The sequence below is a fragment of the Notolepis coatsorum genome (genome assembly GCF_963971535.1).
Source record: "Notolepis coatsorum genome assembly, chromosome: 18".
NCBI lineage: Eukaryota > Metazoa > Chordata > Actinopteri > Aulopiformes > Paralepididae > Notolepis > Notolepis coatsorum.
Genome location: NC_140182.1, coordinates 99591636 through 99612235, shown reverse-complemented (window position 1 = coordinate 99612235; position 20600 = coordinate 99591636). Strand labels below are relative to the sequence as shown.

General features: G+C 48.6%; 1 protein-coding gene across 1 annotated transcript in view; it reads right to left on the bottom strand.

Moving 5' to 3' along the window:
* The window catches only part of LOC311244879 (copine-8-like), a gene marked incomplete at its 3' end in the record, with an annotated part of 270083 nt that overhangs the window by 181545 nt on the left and 67938 nt on the right, over positions 1 to 20600 (bottom strand). The window lies entirely within an intron of this gene.

The following is a 20600-nucleotide window of genomic DNA, read 5'->3' as shown; positions in this document are numbered from 1 at the left end:
TTCTTGGGCGGGCCGTCATACTGACTCAATTGGCAGAGTCAGCGGGAGGGGAGTCGATGGGTGCTAATCTGATCGTTGTAAACAGCGACTCCTACAGGTCGGTCAGGGCGCCTGCACAGCAAAGTCAGGAAATGGCGGGGGCAGTGTGAGCCTCCTACACGTTACACCTCGCCGATGAGAGTCCACGCTGGCAGGTGAAAAGAAGTGACTGGCTGCCTCCACATGTATTGGAGGGGACATGTGATGGGCTTCTATCCTCCCTACGACTGGCCAGTGGGGGGCACATGCAAGCAACAATCAGGACAGGGGAGGGAGAATTGGCACGAGAGGAAATTGGGATGGGTGAAAAAAATCACAGAAAAGGGGGGGAGAAAAAGTAGGTACAAAAAAATATATGTACAGATATAGTAAATTACTATGTGCAGGTATGTACAAATAGGTGTGGATAGATATGCGGTGAGAATAAATACATATATATGGTATATATATATAATATATTTATTCTTACCACATATATATCTATCCACACCCGTCTGTAAAGAGACATCAACGTACAAAGTTATTACATCCTTAAAAAGGACCCTACCAGTCTAAGTAGGAGTTTTAGTCTGTTTACTAATCAGAACATATTTGACCCGAGACCATTTTCCTGAGCAACGCTTCCTTTCTTTCGTCTTAGTTAGCACGACCAGGGGGCATTCTAAGCTACAGTAGGTGTCCCCATCACTCACCACACCAGTTTGGTCCTTTAAACCCCGTCTAATTTGATTCCTTGTGCACTGGAACTGTTGTTTACCAAATGATCCACCACAACCTCATTAACACTGCCATTTTGTCGAGTCATTTCTGCCATAACATCAAACGGACTGTGAAATGTGTCCCGTTGGTATGAGCATGGGGGGGGGATACAGCGGGCCGGTGAAGGAGCCTGTTTTCCTCCCTCTTCACGCTCCCTGGGTGCGACACCAACAGCAGTTGGAAGATGCCATCAAATTTACATGATGCTCCCATCCTCCTGCCTTGCTTGAGGAGGTGTACCGAGACAGAGTCCCATTTCTAGAGCAGATGCTCCGAGCCACCATGGAGGTACGAGTCACGACTCATGAGTGGAGGAGGGATTAAATATGCACACAGCCAGAGAATCAAAGAATCTAGGAGCGGGGTGGAGGCTTACGGCTTTCAGAACCAGAGGGGAGTCCCGGCATGTTACCTCAAGAGGGGGCAGGGGGAGGAGCAGGGTGGGGTCTGGGCCATCTGGCTCTGAGCTGTACAGCATGCAACTGTAACGTCCTGTTCAAACGGTTGCCAGTTCGAATTCCTGGACTGAACACCAATGTGTTTATCAAATTCCCAGACAAACTAACTAAACTAAGTGTCTGGCTGGGAAAAAAAGGGGGGGGGGGGGGGCAGGTGGAGGGTGACACGGACCGGTAGGTATCCAACACAGAGAGGAGAGTGACAAGTTATTCAACACGGAAAGGGGGGTGACAAGTTATTCAACACAGAAAGGAGGGTGGCAAGTTATGCAACACAGAAAGGAGGGTGGCAAGTTATGCAACACAGAAAGGAGGGTGGCAAGTTATGCAACACAGAGTTCAAAAACCCACTAAACTTACACAGCATGAACTCCTGCCAAATATTATATTAAAGGTCATATCAGTAAGATATTATTGATAGTTTGGAATGAGAACCATTGATTGATTGATTGAACATTTTATTAACAGATTGCAGAATGGGTACAATACAGTACGGCTCAATACACACAATTGTTAAGGGGATGCAGACCAGAGAAAGACTTTCGTCTTGTTTACATCAGGGTCCCCCATTTTCAATTCATCATAACATATGACATACATGACATACAGATAGACAGTACTGTTACATCCAGACATTTATGACATACCAGATCTACAAATATACAGCCTGTCATATAGACCCTGGCGTTTGAAACTCTGATTAATAGACAGAGTTTCTAAAAAGAGAGTATATACATTTGAGAGTATATACATTTGAGGGGGAAGAAACTGTACATTGGAAGAGGTTGGGTAGGTGGGGTGGATGGAGAGGGTTGTGTAGGTGGGGTGGGAAACTGTATATTGGAGGGGGTTGGGTAGGTGGGGTGGGGGGGGAACTGTACATTGGAGGGGGTTGGGTTTGGACATTTACAGGGGCCAGTTTAGAATTGCAGCCTCCCGTAGGTGCTCTTTGAGAGTGGTTTTGAAGGTGGGTAGTGATTCACATTCCTTTACAGCTGTGGGTAGGGCGTTCCACATTTGATGTGGCATAATTGCAAAACGTGTTTAGTCCCTTGTTTGAGCGGAATCTGGGTTTAACATGATTTGTGGAGCTCCCTCTGGTGTTGTGGTCATGGTATTCACTGACCTTTGGGAAGTATTTTGACATGTACATGGGTACCTTAGTGGTGTAGTGTATCTTGTAGACCAGGCCCATTGCAAGTTGCTGCGCCCCTTAGAGTCTTCTACGCTAAGCCATCCTAGGTTGTCAAAGTGGCAGGGGTGAGGTGGGTTTTAGGAGTGAGGTTAAGCAGTAGTCTGACCAGTTTGTTATATAGTCGTACTGGCGAATCGCGTCCAGCTCTTCGCCATCGAGATATACCTCATCTCCAGTACCTACTGTACTTCATCAACGAATAAAACAAATGCACCCAGCACCTGCCAGGCCCCGCCCTAGTGACGTACTATAAAGCACTAGGCGTGGTCACCACTCGCCCTTCCTCTATTTCGTTTCCATCATGGCGGATGCTTGCACCTTGTGAACTAGTGTAATGAAAAGTTTAGAGAAATTGCGCAATGTTGAGTGCTTACCGGAGATTTGCCTACCCCTGGAATCTTCGCGGCATGTTCCAACGACACGTCGGGTCTATCCTGGTGTTTCCTCGTCTTGTGGCAGCAGATCGAGGGACAGCGTGCAAGGTTTGGCTATCGAGCCGGCTCGTACACAGGTAGGCTCTGTGTCATCAGGCATTAACGCTGGTGTTAGTAATGCTGCTGGTTGTTTTGTTACACAACCGAGTGTGTGTCGGCGCCAGGGGTGGGATGTCTTGGTGAACGTCCCTCTGAGTTGGACGTTTTCCAGGCGATCTTGGAGCGCGCTGCTAACACTAATGCTATAATGCTGGGTCACTGTTTTAATGTTCCCCGCCATGGGATGTCACTGCTTTTCCCTCCTCTTAACCGGTTCATTGATGAAGGTCAGTCGGTAGCTAATGTGGGGGGTTTTGCTGAGTCTTATTTACCCTTTTTACGGGTGAATGGGTTGACAACAGGGCGCAGGGCGGGTGTGCCGTCGCTAGAGAGCCAGGTAGCATCGATCCTGTGCCCCGGCGGGGTTGAACGGTGTCCCACCCGGAAGCCGACGCTTGAGAGCAAGTCGGCCCGGCAGGTGGCAGTATGGACTGATGAGAGTTATACTGCCACAGGATGGAATTTAGCGGCGGCCAGTGTTGTGGCTCAGCTGACTGTTTTTCTGTCCACATTAGCGTCGGGTAGTGGGGCTACAGGACCAGCCGACGCTGAAAACATTTAGCATGTTTTTGGTGTTATAGAGATCTTGACTCAGTCGCAAGCTATAACTGCGGGGAGGATTAGGATGCTATCAACGCTTGTTAATAGGCATTTCTGGTTGGAGCAGTCTCCTCTTGGGGAGGAAGAAAGGTTTCTTCTCCTCACGGCTCCTCTTTCCGCGGAAGGACTCTTTGGTCGTTCTGCAGAGACGCGGGCGGTTGTTGACCTAGGTCCCACACCGCCTCACGCTATGCAGCCAGAGGTTGGAGCACAGCCTCGTCAGCGACTGTGGCGAGGCCCTCGACAGGCGGCCATGTTTCCCCCGCCAGTGGTACCCTGGGCGTCGAGTCAACAGGTGTCCACAAGGCCGGAATATACAAGCCGTCGCCGTCCTGCCGTGAGCAGCCCGCTCCCCGATCACTCCTTCCCCCGTCACCAGCGGAAAAGGGGCTCTGATCGTTTTCCTTTGGCTGCGGGCCGCGAGCCTTCATTGAAGCGCATGCGGCCCCACGTTTCGCTTCTCATGGGGACAGGGGCTGACACCCAGTTGATGGCTGAGCCTGGGTCTGTCCGTGAGAATGTTGTGCTGTCACGTGGCTCCCTCGCCACGCGTTGTGCGATTGGTGAGCCTGGTCTGTGCCGACCAACTGGCCCCGGTATTCACTGACATCTTCAACCTGTCCTTGGAACAGGCTGTCATCCCCACCTGTCTGAAGAAGTCCACCATCATCCCTGTACCCAAAAAATCTACGCCCGCTTGCCTCAACGACTACCGCCCTGTAGCCCTCACCTCCATAGCCATGAAGTGCTTTGAGAAGCTAGTGAAGGGCTACATCTGTTCCTCCCTCCCCATCAACCTGGACCCTCTGCAATTTGCATATCGCCCCAACAGGTCCACGGAGGACGCCATAGCCCATGTGCTGCACACAGCAGCATCACACCTGGACAAGAGGCAGGGGAACTATGTGAGAATGCTGTTCATCGACTACAGCTCAGCATTCAATACCATAGTCCCCTCCAAACTCATAGCCAAGCTCAGGGACCTGGGCTTGAACTATGACCTCTGCCAGTGGGTCTTGGACTTCCTGACGGGCAGACCCCAGGTGGTAAGAGCCGGCAACTGCACCTCCTCATCCATCACGCTCAACATAGGGGCCCCCCAGGGCTGTGTTCTGAGCCCCCTCCTCTACTCCCTGTACACACATGACTGCGTAGCACAGCGGAACAACAACACCATCATCAAATTTGCTGATGACACAGTAGTGGTGGGCCTGATCTCTGCCAACGACGAAAGGGCCTACCTGGAAGAGGTAGAGAACCTGTCACAGTGGTGTCAGGAGAACTGCCTCTCCCTGAACGTCAGCAAAACAAAAGAGATGATTGTGGACTTCAGGAGGTCGGGGGTCAAGGACTACAGCCCCCTCAGCATCGACGGGGCACCGGTTGAGAGAGTGAACAGTTTCAAGTACCTCGGAGCCCACATATCCGAGGACTTGACATGGACCACACACATTGACAGTGTTGTGAAGAAGGCACGACAACGCCTCTACTTCCTCAGGCGCCTAAGGAAGTTCCAAGTCAGTCAGAAGATCCTTAGGAACTTCTACTCATGTACAATAGAGAGCATCCTGACCGGCAACATCACCTCCTGGTTTGGGAATAGCACTGCACAAGACCGTAGCAGACTACAAAGAGTGACACGTTCAGCCGAACGCACAATTGGAGGGGGGCTTCCCACCCTCCAGAACATTTACAACAAGCGGTGCAAGGGGAAGGCTAAGAGAATTATTAAGGACTCGAGCCACCCGAACAACTGCCTCTTTGAACTGCTGCGGTCAGGCAAGCGATACCGGAGTCTTAAGGCGAGCACAGAAAGACTCAGAAGAAGCTTCTATCCCCAGGCCATCAGGCTGCTAAACGAACAATAAACACTATGCAACAACCATCAAATGCACACAGCACACACACCCACACGCACACACTCACTCAAACAAACAACACACTGCAGCACCCACTCTCCACACTTTAGATCACACAAACACACTTTACACTTTATATTTATTGATAAAAGATTTGCACTACAACTCGTACACCTACTGTGAATTGTACCTAAATTGCACCTCGTCCCATTTCTGCCTTGCACTATATAGTATTGTATATTAGTACACTGCACAGTATTGTATATTGTATGGTAACTACGTCTATTCTGCATCGAACATTGTACATATGTCTAAACTGAACACTGTGACCTCATTTTTTTACTTCTAATTTTACTATGTTATTTTATTTCATACTTATCTTGTCTTGCACAGTCTCTGGAGCGTAACAGTAAGAAGCATTTTGTATAAAAGTATTCTGTACTTCTGTATGACAAATATTAAAGAAACTTGAAACTTGAAACTTGGTGTTACGGCTGCCACTGTTGACGGTGGTCAGTAGGGGGACTCGAGGCCTCTTCGAAAGAATGCTCAGCACGGGTTACCCCAACCTCGCCTTCGCCAGGCGGGGTATCACGTTGATGCCTCCCACTCCCGCGAGATCGGCAGTGGTCTGAAAAAAAGAGGCGCGCGTGATTTGGGTGGTAGCAATATCACTGCAGGGCTACGGTGTGTAGGAACCCATGGGGTCCTCACGCCTTGCATGTCTGGCTGCAGAACAACTCCTCAGCATGTTCTGGAGGGGTGTTCAGTGGGGGAGCGTGTGTCACCTAGTTTGATGTCAGCTTCTCCCGTATCAAACCGGCCCTTTCTGTTAGGGTCCCCCCTTGGGTGTGAATGCCCTGTCCGCTTTGGCGGGTTCAGAGGCTACGCACAGCGGGAGGGATCGGGCCGCCTATCTACAGTTCCTTGCGGCCCAGCATCAGTTGACGGCGGGTGCGCTCTGGGATTATTATCACATATGGCTACAAGAGTGCCATATGTCGAGATGGGTAGAGAGAACGTTGAGGCTGGGGCTTGTTTTGCAGTTCGCACAACCCCACCCTCCGTTTTCAGGTTTGGTGCAGACCCTATTGTCAGGGTCAGCAGCAGTGACAGCTCTGGCCGACGAGATCCAATCTCTGTTGGCGAAGCAGGCCGTAGTCGTGGTCCCGAGAGAGGACGCGATGTCAGGCATCTACTCCCGTTATTTTCTGGTGCCCAAAAAAACGGGAGGTGTCAGACCTATACTGGATCTGTCCGCGTTCAATCGTCTGATTGTGGCGAGACCATTCAGAATGTTGACCGTCAAACACCTGCTACTTGCTGTCAGGGTGGGAGACTGGTTCACCTCCATAGACCTGAAGGATGCGTATTTTCACATCCCGATTTTCCCTCCTCACAGGAAGTTCCTACGGTTCCTATTTCAGGGCGTAGTGTACGAATACCAGAGGTTGCCGTTGGGCTACTCTCTGGCTCCCCGCACATTCACCAAGTGCGTAGAGACTGCGCTGGAGCCTCTGCATCGTCAGGGGATATGAATTATTTTCTATCTCAACGACATATTGCTCCTCAGCCGGTCGGAGGAGGTCGCCAGGTCTCATACCAGGCTGGTGGTGGAATTCCTCACCAGGCTGGGTTTTGCTGTGAACTGGAAGAAGAGTACGCCTCTTCCCAGTCAACAGGTGGAGTATTTGGGCTTGGTTCTGAGTTCAAGACCCATGAGGGTAACCCTCTCGGAGCAACGGAGGGTGTCTATCCTCCACGCGCTCGGGGGTTTCCGTCCTGGAGGGACTGTCACGGCGCTGCAGGTGATGCACCTGCTCGGTATGATGGCATCTGCTCACGCTGTGGTCCCTCTTGGCCTCCTCTTCATGAGGAGGATACAAAGGTGGTTCTCCAGTATGAGAATAGACCCGGTGAGGGACAAGTGGAAACGGTTGACGGTTCCTTTGTCGATACGGGGGGATCTCGCCCACTGGAGGAGGACTGGTGTCCTCACCATCGGGGTCCCCATGGGCAGCAGGCGTTCACACGTCACGGTCTTCACCGACGCTTCCCTCACGGGATGGGGGGGGACGTGTCGGACTGACGCAGTAGGGGGCAGCTGGACGATCCATGCTGCCCGGTCTGCCCTGCACATCAATGTGCTGGAATTGAAGGCGGTCCTCCTGGTCCTCAGACGGCTCGCCCACTTGGTGGTAGGCGAGCACGTTTTGGTCAGGACGGACAGTATGACAGCAGCGGCGTATATCAACAGGCAGGGTGGAGTACGCTCCACCCGTCTGCACCGGGCGGCGGTCGGGCTCTGGCTATGGGTGTCTCGCAATCTGTGCAGTCTGAGGGCGCTCCACATCCCTGGCAAGGAGAATGTGGGCGCGGATATGATGTCACGGGGCGGTCCTCATCACGACGAGTTGGAACTGCGCCAAGACATAGTCAGGCAGATCTGGGATCGCTTCGGGGAAGCTTCAGTGGATCTGTTTGCGAGCAGACGATCTCACAAGTGCCCCTTGTGGTTCTCGGTCAGCCAGGGGGAAAATCCTCCCTTGGGGGTGGATGCCTTCTCAGTGTATCCATGGCCGCCCGGGCTTCTGTACGCCTTTCCACCCACACACCTGGTAGGTCAGTTGTTGGAGCGGGTACGGTGGGAGCACAGGACCGTGATCCTGGTTGCGCCGGACCGGGGCACAGCTGTGTGGTTCCCGGTCCTGATCCAGCTATTGGTAGCCCCGCCGTGGCCTGTTCCTTGGTCATCGCGGGCCCTCTCTCAAGCGGAGGGGTCGCTGTGGCTGCCCCCTGTGCTGGGCCAGCCTCTGATGGTTTGGCTGGTGAGAGGGTGAGTCTGGAGAGGATGGACCCTTCTGTGTTGGCACCATCCGGAATGCACGTGCTCCCTCCACTATCGCGCTTTACGCAGGTAGGTGGCGTATGTTCCAAGAGTGGTGTAAGGTGGGGGGCCGGGACCCGGTGTCCTGCCCCCTGGATGCTGTCCTTACTTTCCTTCAGTCTCTCCTTGATAGACTGTCGGCTTCGACGGTGAGGGTATATGCTGCGGCTATATCCTCTTATCATGAGGGGTTTGAGGGTGTTGTGTTGTTCAGCCACCCTCTTGGAAAGCGTTTCCTGCTTGGCGCTCGGCGCCTTAAGCCAGTGACACGCTCTCTGGCTCCGAGTTGGGATCTTCAATTGGTCCTCGGTCGGTTGTCCAAGGCCCCGTTTGAGCCTCTTGAGCAAGCGCCTTTGAAACAGCTGTCGTTCAAGACTGCGTTCTTGCTGGCCATCACCTCCGCTAAGCGCGTGGGTGAGCTCTGTGCTCTCTTGGTGCGGCCTGAGTGTCTGTCTATTCGTTTCGATAGTGGTGCCACTCTGCGGCCTAATCCAGCCTTCGTGCCGAAAAATATCCGGAGTTCTTTCCGCTCCAGGGATATTATGGTTCAGGCGTTTCATCCGCCTCCTCACGCTAGTGAGTTGGAGGCGGGCCTTCACCTGTCATGTCTGGTCCGGGCTTTGGGGATTTACCTCAGCCGTACTCAGGGCCTCAGGGCTACCGATCAGCTCTTTATCTGTTACGGTGGCTCTCGTGCTGGTAAGGCACTGTCGAAACAGCGCCTGTCCCATTGGTTGTGCGAGGACATTGCCCTTTGCTACACGTTGGCTTGGCTGGCCCCCCCTGGGGGCGTCAGGGCGCACTCCACTCGTGGGGTGGCGGCCTCTGCCGCCCTGTTAGGTGGGGCCTCGGTGGAGGACAACTGTGCTGCGGCTTCATGGTCCTCACCGGGTCCCTTCGTAAGGTTTTACCTCATGGACATGACCGGGGGTTCTGTCTCCCAGGCGGTTCTGAGGTCTGGAACCTCTCCTGCTTCCCGTCTTTCGGTGGGGTAGCAGGGGTGTGTGGGTGTGGACCACAATGTGTTGTGTCACACGTGGCCCCGCCTGTGCTGTGCGTTTAGGAGGTTTCTGGTTCCCTCTTTTTCGCACTTGGGTGGAGTTGACTGCCGCCCCCTCTTCACTAGGAAGGAGGGGTGACGGGACTCCCCTCCCCCCTGATGTGGGCTTTCGGGTCCTCAGGGGGTGCATTTGTCGGTCCTCGCGTCTGCTCTGTCCCCATATCTCGATGGCGAAGAGCAGGACGCGATTCGCCAGTACGACTATATAACGATAGGTTATGTATATAACCTAGTTATATGAGTACTGGCTGAGCATCCTGCTCTTAGCGTGCCCTGAGGTCCCTTGGGAAACTTTTCTGTTGGAAACTGTTTTCCGAGGAAGGGCGAGTGGTGACCACGCCTAGTGCTTTATAGTACGTCACTAGGGCGGGGCCTGGCAGGTGCTGGGTGCATTTGTTTTATTCATTGATGAAGTACAGTAGGTACTGGAGATGAGGTATATCTCGATGGCGAAGAGCAGGACGCTCAGCCAGTACTCAATATACATAACCTATCGTTTTGTGATGTTTGTAATCTTGTTTTTAGTGCCTTTGAGGTGCTTTGGTACCATGAGGTGCAGGTATAGTCGTAGTAGCCTTGAATGAGTGCTCCTGTTAGAGTCTTCAGGGTATTCTTGTTTACCAGAGATGAGATCCGGTACAAGAATTTTGTTCGTTGGTTGACTTTTTTGATTACATTGGTTGCCATTTTTGTCACAGGAAATATTTGCCTCTAGGATAGAACCCAGGTATGTAATTTCATCTTTCCTTGTGACAATATTATCACCCACTGTAACAGAGAAGCCGTTGGTCTTGCTGAGTTTGTTATTTAATCCGAAGAGAATGGACTCTGTTTTGCCCAGGTGTAACTAATGATAGTTTGTTAACAGCGAGCCAGGTGCAGATTCTGCCGAGTTCAGAGCTGAGGGTTTTTTCAACCTGTGCCCCGTTCCCCGTACCTGTATAACTGAGTTAGCCGGATAATTTCCAGTCTAGTCTGACTTAAGCCGGACCTTCCTGTTCCCCGACGCTCGATTGTCCAAATCACCATGACAACAGATCAAAAAGTTTGAGCCTGGTCGAGAGCAGGGTTAACTTCAGTTAGCCGGATGAACCATGGCCACGCCCCCGCAAATAAATGACAGCTCGCTTCCTGAAATGATTCTCACAGTCTAGAGATCCCATTTATACCATTCTGAATTATGTTTCTGTGCTTCGTTTTCCTAGAGGGGGCTTTTGAAATGTATAATAATAGAACTAAATGCTGATAATAAATCATATTGAGCCTATAGATTTACTTTGTCCTAAATAAAATAATGCACGTCATATACGGCGCTCGGAGTCGTGATACACGCTGCATGTGGTTATTTTAATAACGGCGCATTGCAAATGTGAATCCCGCGGGGATATTTTTAATGAATGAATCGGCCGTTTGGCTCTGATTAGTTTCATATATTCTCCACTGTAGATTTGCTTAACGGAGCGCCCGGATTGTGTTTCATTCAAGCATACAATTGAAGTGTCTCTGCGTGGATTGTGGTTTTTGTGTGATATTGTAACTGGGATTAAAATGTCTGATGAGATGCGCTGTTTGACGGATTTGAGAAATTGAATGAGCCGTTGACGTCACATTAATGCATTTGAGAATAAAGAGATAAAACTTGGTTTTTGGTAAGAAAAATATTCTAAACACAGGTCTCTCGTCCATTAATGGATAAACAATGAATATATCCCGTCTGGCACAGTGGCGCAGCGGCTAGTGATCAATCCTGGCAACCGGGCGACCGCAGTTCGAAACCCCGTGTTTCCAATATAATTTTTTTGGAATATAATATTAATGATTATACGCAAAAGTAGCCTAGTTTTAAGTTAAAATATTATAAATCTACATGCATTGAGGATGTCATTCTTTATATAGCTCTCAACGTGCACCAAATTGAATTATTCCTACATTGCAAAAAGAAGGAAAAGACTAGGAGAAGTGGGATTCGAACCCGGGCCGTCTGCTTGAAAGTCAAAACCACAAACCGTGACACCACAGTGCAGATAAGTAAAAGATCCACCATACATCAATCAATGGGTAAGAGAGCCGTATCCTTATTCTGTATAACAGTTGAACTAATTTTTTTCGCTAGCAAGATCTCATTTGATTATTCAATCCATGAACCTACTGCCAGCAGGCAAGTTTAAAGAAATATAATCTGATTGATTGGGGTAATGAGGGACTTGAAATTAGCCTATAGAAGATTATGCATTTAACTTGTCGGCGAGGCTATTGAGCCGTACTGCAATCTGTTAATAAAGTTTTAAATCAATTAATCAATCAATGCCGTTAGAAAATCAGGATCTCTGCTATCGATACGTGCTGGCTTTTCAACTGAAGCGGCCGCTCGCACTTATCCTGGGTCTCAAATCTGGTTCGAGTTAACGAGACTGAATCCACCTTCGAGGAACAGGAAAATCCCGGCTTCAAACATTGGGTTAATTGAATCTGGATAATGGGACTCTTGATCGACTTAGTTGAACCAGGTACGGGGAATAGGGCCCTGCAACTTGTCCCTGTCAGAGACCAGCAGTGCTGAGTCGTCCGCGAACAGGAACAGGTTGCAGTCACAGGCTCATGACATGTTATTTGCATAAATTAGGAACAGTAACGGTCCTAAAATGCTTCCTTGTTTAACACCGCAGCTCACTGGGAGGGGGGGGGGGGGGGGGGGGGGTAGTGTACCGTTTACCTCCACCATCTTTTCTCTCCCCTCCAGGTAGGATTGCACTGATAGTTATCAAAACCAACGTTTAGCTTGCATCAGAATGGAGTGATTGACAGCGTCGAAGGGCTTTTGGAGGTCCAGCATGACCATGCCACACATTGCCACAGTATTTGCCTGCGTCCACCTCTTGTTTGATGTGGTCATTCAAATATAGAAGGCATGTGTGTCAGTGGAGTGGGATGTTCTGAAGCACGGTACTTTTCGACCTGTTCATATAAAAACATTTCCATGACTTTCGAGATGGGGGTAAGAATAGAAACAGGGCGGTAGTTGCCTGGGTCCAATTTGCTGCCCTTTTTGTGCAGGGGGGTTACTCTCGCAATTTTGAAGTCTTTGGGTACGTGTCCCTGTTTTATGGAGAGGTTTATTATGTGTGTGATGACTGGGGTGATGGCGGCTGCTGAGTCTGAGGAATTTGGAGGGGATATTGTCATGGCCAGTGGCCTTGTTAGGTTGGAGGGCGCTCAGTTTTTTGTGTACCTCAGCTGTTGTTACCATTTCGAGTTTGAAATCATCTTTGCGGACCCCTAGGTTATTGTAGTAGGCTAGGATGTGTTCTACCCAAAAGTGGGAGGGTAGTTTATTTACCAGTGTTGTGGCTATGTTTGTGAAGAAAATGTTTAAGTAGTTGGCTACGTCCAGCTTGTCTGTGATGAGCGTGTTTTCTGTCTTTACGTTTATGTTTGAAAATCTAGTTTTAAGTTTTTTTTAAAGTACATGTAGACTCCAACTAACTAATTTCATGGAGTAAGCTCGTCATTTAATTGTCACATTATGGTACATTTTGACTGGAACCATTCAATTACACGCTTATTCCAGGGAGTTTAACTTGGTTTGAGTCTCCATGGTTTTGATTCCAAAACAATCTAAAATATCTCAGTGATGTGACGGCGCAGGGGGCCTTGGGCCCACAACGTACTGAAGATGCTGTCAAAGAATGGGTACAGCCCTGTGGCAGGCCGACAGTCATTGACACAGTGGGTAAGGTTCTGGCTATCATGCCGGTGGGGGGGGGGTGTTTGGGCTCTGTCATATGACAAGCAGCGAGTATCTTCAGGCGGTTGATGGCTAGTGATGTATCTAGATCAGGCACCCATGTTATGCTGATCCCAGTGTGCCCCAGATGGTATGACTCCACGCTCGGCTGCCTCTCTGTCAGGACACGCCCACTAGCCCTCCCCTGACTGGAGACCATGAATAAGTGATAGTAAGCGGTGGAATCGGGGGCCACGTGTGGACATGACTGGAGACCACTCTGTGTGTGGGCACGAGACGTGTGTAAGGGGGTGACTTCACATACCAATCGGGATACATGCCGAATGCTGATTGAGTTTAATTTAATCCCCATTGCCTCACCAAAGATTATGGGTACAGTGAGAGAACAAGCAGGGAGGTAGAAAGGAGGGTTCAACAAAGGGATTCAGATTCAGCTTCAGATTTTATTTTCACATCTGTTACAGCATAGAGTGTTATTATTTAGTTTTTCGCCCCTTGGTCTTGCAACAGCATCAACATAAAGTAGGACAAAAAAGAAAGCAATAAAAAAATGTTTGTAAAAATTGTGTACAAATAGCAGCATAAGCAATGATAGAAAATTATTTACAGTACAGTAATCATAATGTAATAATCACAGTGTGGGTGTAGTGGGTGCAAAGTGGCAGTAGAATCAATGATGAAATATCTCTAGACTTCTTAGCATGCAACGTCCCACATATGGGACGTTTTTCGGACTTTTTGCAACCGGCACTTTGGCGACCCCTAGTGGCTCGGGTGTGCATATTTTGTAATACAATATATATATATAATTAAAGCCCCATTTGTTGCCTGTGGATAGCCCTTCCAGGTGACAAAATCCATTGAGCGGTTCTCGAGTTACATGCCAGTATTTGAGGCTTGTGCAAAGTACACGGTATTGCACAAAATACCACTCCCGACTCAGGCTGCAGTAGTTCCGTCAATCTAGATCCGATCTCGAAAATTATTGTGGAGGGTTGTAGCCAATGAGTGTGGCTTTCTAATGATACCCCACATGGGGATCTAAATAAAAAAAATTTAAAAACACGAAAACAGGAAGAGAAAAACAGCTGAATGAATTGAAGTCTATGAGAAAACTGAGTTTTTCTTTGTACACAGTTGACCAAAATCAGTCGTAATCACTCATTTCTGAATGGATCTTTATGAAATTTGGATATGTACTACATAAGGCTTCACGCTATGGGTCCGTCTGGATTTGTAAGCCATACCACCTTCTGGGGAAATACTACATGTACTAACTACTACAGAAAAACTTGAGTAACAAGTTTTTCTACAACTCAAGTTCAGACCTATGTTACTCTATTACGTTAGCAGCACTAAAAGTGAATTCTTTTTCTGGAATCAGAAACTTCAAAATGTCATCTTTCAAAAGAGACCAGGCTCATGCATGTGCTATAAGTATAAAGTATGTTGTTTTGGTTTGCAAAAAAAGTATGCAGTCCTCAAAAACTAAAACTAAAATGGCCAGGAGACTCATTGCAGGTTAACCGGTTTTAACAAAACAATCACTGCATGTGAGCACTGAGTGGAAATCAGTAGCAGTAGCAGAAACAGTGATAAAATAGTACTAGATTACCACAGTCACAGGCAGGTAGCCGGCCGCTAGTGTTATTTGTTTGAGTCTGACTGCCTGGAGCAAAAAAAAACTGTCCCTGAGTCTGCTGGTCTGAGCCTTGATCAGGGCACGAAATTAACTTTTTGACTCACCGGCCAGTGGCGGGTAGATGAGAAAAATCTACCCGCCAAGCATATTTCTTACCAGCCAATTCTTAAAATCTTTTTTTTAATAAAATATATATATTATATAATCATACTTGTAGTTGTATTATCTGCAAGACATCGCCACCACGCAACAAGTCAAAATGCTCGCTATCTGCAAACAGCTCCACTGTCTGTGTGTATACTCGAGTAGACTCCAGCTCCAGCAAGGATTCTCCGGCGCTGCAGCTGGGCCCTATACTCTACATTCAGCATGCAAGGATTCTCCGGTGCTGCAGCTGGACCCTATTCAGCATGCCCTCATGCGATGGAAGCCAGGGGCTCGAATACGCATGTTATAAGACATTGATATCAGGAGCTATCTGTAGCTACTGCTAGATAACGTTAAGACAACGCCTCAGTGAACTATTTAGTTTACTGGGACATTTCGTAGTGACTAGTGAGCTAACATGAGCTAACGTGAGCTACCTAGCCAACGGAGGTATTATGCATTTGCTGGAGCATTTGTTGATATCAGGAGCTATCAGTAGCTATCCGGCTGGGTAACATTACACAATGCCTCATGTATTAAACTAAAAGTGAATAGTTGACTGGGTCATTTTGTAACGGTAGCTAACGTTAGCTCACGGAGGTCCCACTGACTAGACTAACGTCACGGTGACTGTCCGAGGCAATAGCCTCTGTTTACATGGGTGAGGGAGGGGCAGGCAGAGTAGGAGGCGCAGTGCGCTGCATGTCTGTGCTGAGACAGCGAGTGAGAACTCCGCTAAGAATTGGATCATGATTTTCGATCGGTTTTCACATGACTATTTGACTGTGGATTGTGAGTTTCTTGTATAATGGTATAAATTATTATTTGTGTAAATTAGGTTGTACGCCGACCATTAAGTAAATACTTCTTTAGTTTAGGAATAAGGGGCAGGTAACTATAAGATTTATTCTTCTTCCTGCTCCTTTTGTCCATGGAATGTTATTTATGATTGTGTAATGAAGAAACTCTGATTGTATGATTCCATGTGGCAAATGAAAACTCTGAACTGAACTGAACTGATTGCCCGCCACATGGCGGACAGACCTCTCGGTCTCTCGCCAAACGTAAAAACTGCTCGCCAATGGCGCTTGGCGGGCTCTAGTTTCGTGCCCTGCCCTTGATTCTGTGGTACCATTTACCGGACGGCATCAGCTGAAACAAATTGTGGTTGAGATCTTTAAAGCGGAACTATCTTACTATTTCTTTCACTATTTGGGCAATTTTACACAATTCCTGTGAGTCTATGGAACACATCTGTAAGGTTCTTTTAAAAAAAATTCATTGTTTTGTATTTCTAATCAAGTACTCTAGAACAGCATTTTCTGCACTTCCAGATTCCAAGCTGTTTTTGGCTGGGCTCCGCCCATACTCACAATGCGCTTTGAGTGACAGTCACCCACAGTCTGCACTGGCAGCAAACCTTTGGGGGGAGAGAGAGAGATAGAGAGATAGAGGGACTAATTAATTTTGCCGCGGGGGGCATAATCCCACGGGACAATGCATTGGTAACTTGTTTCAAATGACAACATAAACCCCTGTGAATATTATTGCATGGATCGGAATATGCGTGGGAGCGTGCGCTATGATATTTTACAACAGGCTGATGTGACGTGAGTGCTGATACGAGAGAGAGCGAGAGAATGCTCAGAGAGCACGCGTGTGTTTTCCCCCACATGGGTGTGTGTAAATTCTCCGAGACGAGTCGCACCATATGAGAGCCTCTCTCTCCCTCTCTCTATCTGTCTGTCTCTCCCTCTTGCTCACTTTTTCTCTCTTTTGAGGAAGTGTCAGTGACAGGGAAACCGCTTTCGCATTATTTCCACTCGCTCCGTTGTTGAGTGAATTGTTGATTGTGGGCGGTGGCTACAACCACAGAGGGGGCTGAGATATGCAGATCAGCAGCACCTACTTACGTCAGGGAGCGAGTCAATTCTGAATGGCTTGGTTCAATGGGGGATGTTCTTGTCTGAGCTGAACTGAAGAAACGGGAGTAGCTAGAGATTTCACATCTAGTCAGTGTTGGTACAACTCCACATTGCTAGAAAACAATGCAAACCACAGGAAAAGGCCATTTATAAGATAGTTCCCCTTTAATAATCCAGCAGGCTTTACACCAGGGGTCTCAAACTCAATTTACCTGGGGGCCGCTGGAGGTAGAGTCTGGGTGAGGCTGGGCTGCATCAAATATTCCACAAAAAAGGGGTTTCAAGTATTCCAAAAAAAATCTTCTCAATCTTTAGCAATAACATTTCAGAACATGAACAGTTCTTCAGAACATGAACGGTTCTTCAGAACATAGGCTTCTCAGTGGTGTCAGTGAACTCATCCACAGCTATAAATGCACTGTGCATTTTTTTTATTCTATCACAAAGCTGTTTAATCAAATCACCAGCCAGTATTTCAGTTATTCTGGTTGCTGTGCTATCTGAGGGGGATTTGCTTTTGTTTGCCTTCAAACATGGTCTCCATCACTTCAGTCATACATTATTTTATTATGTATGTATCAGAGAATGGCTTCTTGTGTTTAGCCAAACCCCATGCCACTGAGTGAGGACTTGGTTGCTTTTTCTCGGTCCTTGTATTCCTAGCGCCCGATGGCAGGGTTAATAGCTATTAATCCAAAAGCCTGTTGGCATAGATGGTAGCTAGTTAGCTTCGTTTGTACGTGAAACTAACCCGCAGACGGTCTCCAATGAGTAGTTATATCCAAACGTCGCTGGGTTTAACTATACGTCTCTCCGCGTTACTTCGCTTACACAAGTCACTATACTGTGCCAATAATGGCTCGACAATATTATAGTTGTATCTAAGTAGCCATTAGCTCTCTATAACGATACACCGCTATCGGTCTGTATACAACTGCACCAGACGTCTTTCACTCTCGCTCTGCTAGTTTTCCTGTTATGCTACTGCTGCTGCTGCTTGCACCGTCTACACAATATACTCTATCTGGTTCCCTGTTGGGCTCAGCCTGTTCACCTGTACAGAATCAATGCGCTCGCTCTGGGCTTGTCCGGGCATGTCTGAACATGTCTAGAAAACATGTCTAGGGGGGCGCGCCTCTGGCGCCTACAGCGTCAAGAATGGGACACAATAAGGCGAACGAAGAATACTGTTATGCAAACAGATGATGTAAAGATATATATCTTATATATATAAACAATATATAAGTTATACAAAATAATAAACGCAGACTTTCAGTGTTAATCTGGACCTTCAGAACAGCCGCCCCCTAATTAGTCCGAACCTAATTAGTAAATAAATGTGGGGCACAGATTAATATTAAGGGTCAAGTCAACCTCCCCATAATGAGCTGGGGGGGGGGGTTGAAAGTGATCTACAAAGTCGGTGGGTTATCGTCGTCGTCAGGGGGGTCAGAGAACGCCGGAAGCTCTATCAACTTGGCTACTGGTCTGGTATAAGTCCGCCCTTGGACGATGACTTCTGCCGCTCTGACCTTCCCATCTGAACCATTAATCACTCTGCTCACACGGCCGGCTGGCCACGTAGCTCGGGGTAGTGACTGGTCTATTATCATCACGACGGTACCCACGGTCAGGTTGTCCCTGTCTTTAACCCACTTCTGACGGGCTTGAAGGGAGGGTAGGTAGTGTAGGAGGAAGCGGCCCCAAAACTGGTCGGCCAGTACTTGGCTGTGTCTCCACATCCTCCGTCCGTTCATCTCGTCCTGTCTGTACACCGTCTGAGGAAGGGCAGGGTCCAGCCGCGCCATCAAGAGGTAGTTTGGGGTGATGGGGTCGATGTCAGCTACGTCGCTTGAAACGTAGCCTCCTTCAACCTACCTAAAATGACAACAGATCTAAAATGGCCGCTCGAGGAAGTTTGTTGTGAGGAACCTTGAGACAATCTCTTCAATATCTTGCTAATCCTCTCTGTTTTATCGACCAAAACTTCACCAGAGGTTTTTAGGTGGTTATTTTAAATAGATCACGTTGAATCTGTGAAATCTAGATTGAAACCAGATTCAGCTTTAACCAAACCAAGCTCAGCAGTGGTCCTGCTCCCACCAGGCCAGACCCAGGCTGCAGCAGTGGTTCTACATCCACCAGGCCAGGCCCATGCTTCAGTAGAGGCCCTACTTCCAGCTCCAGCAGCTCAGCTACCACCAGCTCCAGCAGCCCCAGCTAACACCAGCTCCAGCAGCTCAGCTACCACCAGCTCCAGCAGCTCAGCTACCACCAGGCCCCAGCAGCCAGCTACCACCAGCTCCAGCAGCTCAGCTACCACCAGCTCCAGCAGCTCAGCTACCACCAGCTCCAACAGCCCAGCTACCACCAGCTCCAGCAGCTCAGCTACCACCAGCTCCAGTAGCCCAGCTAACACCACCAGCTCCAGTAGCCCAGCTAACACCAGCTCCAGCAGCCCAGCTACCACCAGGCTCCAGCAGCCCAGCTACCACCAGGCTCCAGCGGCTCAGCTACTGTACCACCAGGCTCCAGCGGCCCAGCTACCACCAGGCCCCAGCAGCCCAGCTACCACCAGCTCCAGCAGCTCAGCTACCACCAGGCTCCAGCAGCCCAGCTACCACCAGCAGCCCAGCTACCACCAGCTACAGCAGCTCAGCTACCACCAGGCTCCAGCAGCTCAGCTACCACCAGGCTCCAGCAGCCCAGCTACCACCGGTATTTCATATCAAGTTGTTCTCTATAGCCTTCTTAACACTAAACCACAATGCCACCAAAGAAAGATAAAAATGAGCCTAAATCAGATGAGGACTATGCCTCACTTGCACAAGTAAATGAATTACTGCAACAGCAAAAAGAGATGTTCACTGCTCTCTTACAAACACAACAGGACAATTTCAAAAGCTTTGTAAAAATCATCATGGACTCTACAAACTCAAGACTGGATGCAATTACAAGGGAGGTCCAGGAAATTAAAACAAGCATCCAGTACACACAGAAGGAGGTTGACGACATCAATGCTAACAATGCAAAACAGTCAGATAGTTGCAAGTACATGCAATCTGACATCTGGAAAACCTGTGAAAGCCTGCTAACAGTCACAGATAAAATAGAGTATTTAGAAGGTCAATACAGAAGAAACAACCTGGTCATTGATGGCATAGCTGAGTTGCCTGGAGAAACCTGGGGAGACACGGAAGAGAAGGTGAGGAGCGTCATGGTGGACAATCTCAAGCTACAGAGGGACATTGAGATGGAGAGGGTGCACCGAACAGGGAAACCTGGGGAGGGACGCGAGAGACCAAGACCCATTGTGGTGACATTTTCAAAATACAAGGACAGATCAGCGGTTCTTCAGAGAACCAAAGAACTCAAAGGGACAAACATTTACATAAACGAGGACTACACAGACGCTGTCCGTCTGAAAAGAAAAGAACTGTTGCCCAAGATGAGAGCTGCTCGTGAGAGAGGAGAGATCGCCTTTCTGAGGTATGACAGACTGATAATCCGACCACGAAGTAGCACCCCAAAGCAGCCGAGGGACAGTTGAATGGTTCAATCAAATGTGGCCTGTCCTTTTACTTAAACTAAATGTTGATTAAACTCCCCAGAAAAGGGCTTAAAGTCGCCCACTTAAACATATGTAGTCTGAAAAATAAAGTAAATGATTTGAGTGCTATAATGTTTGAAAATGATTTACACATAATGGCAATTTCTGAAACTCATTTGGAGGAAACAATTGAGAATACTG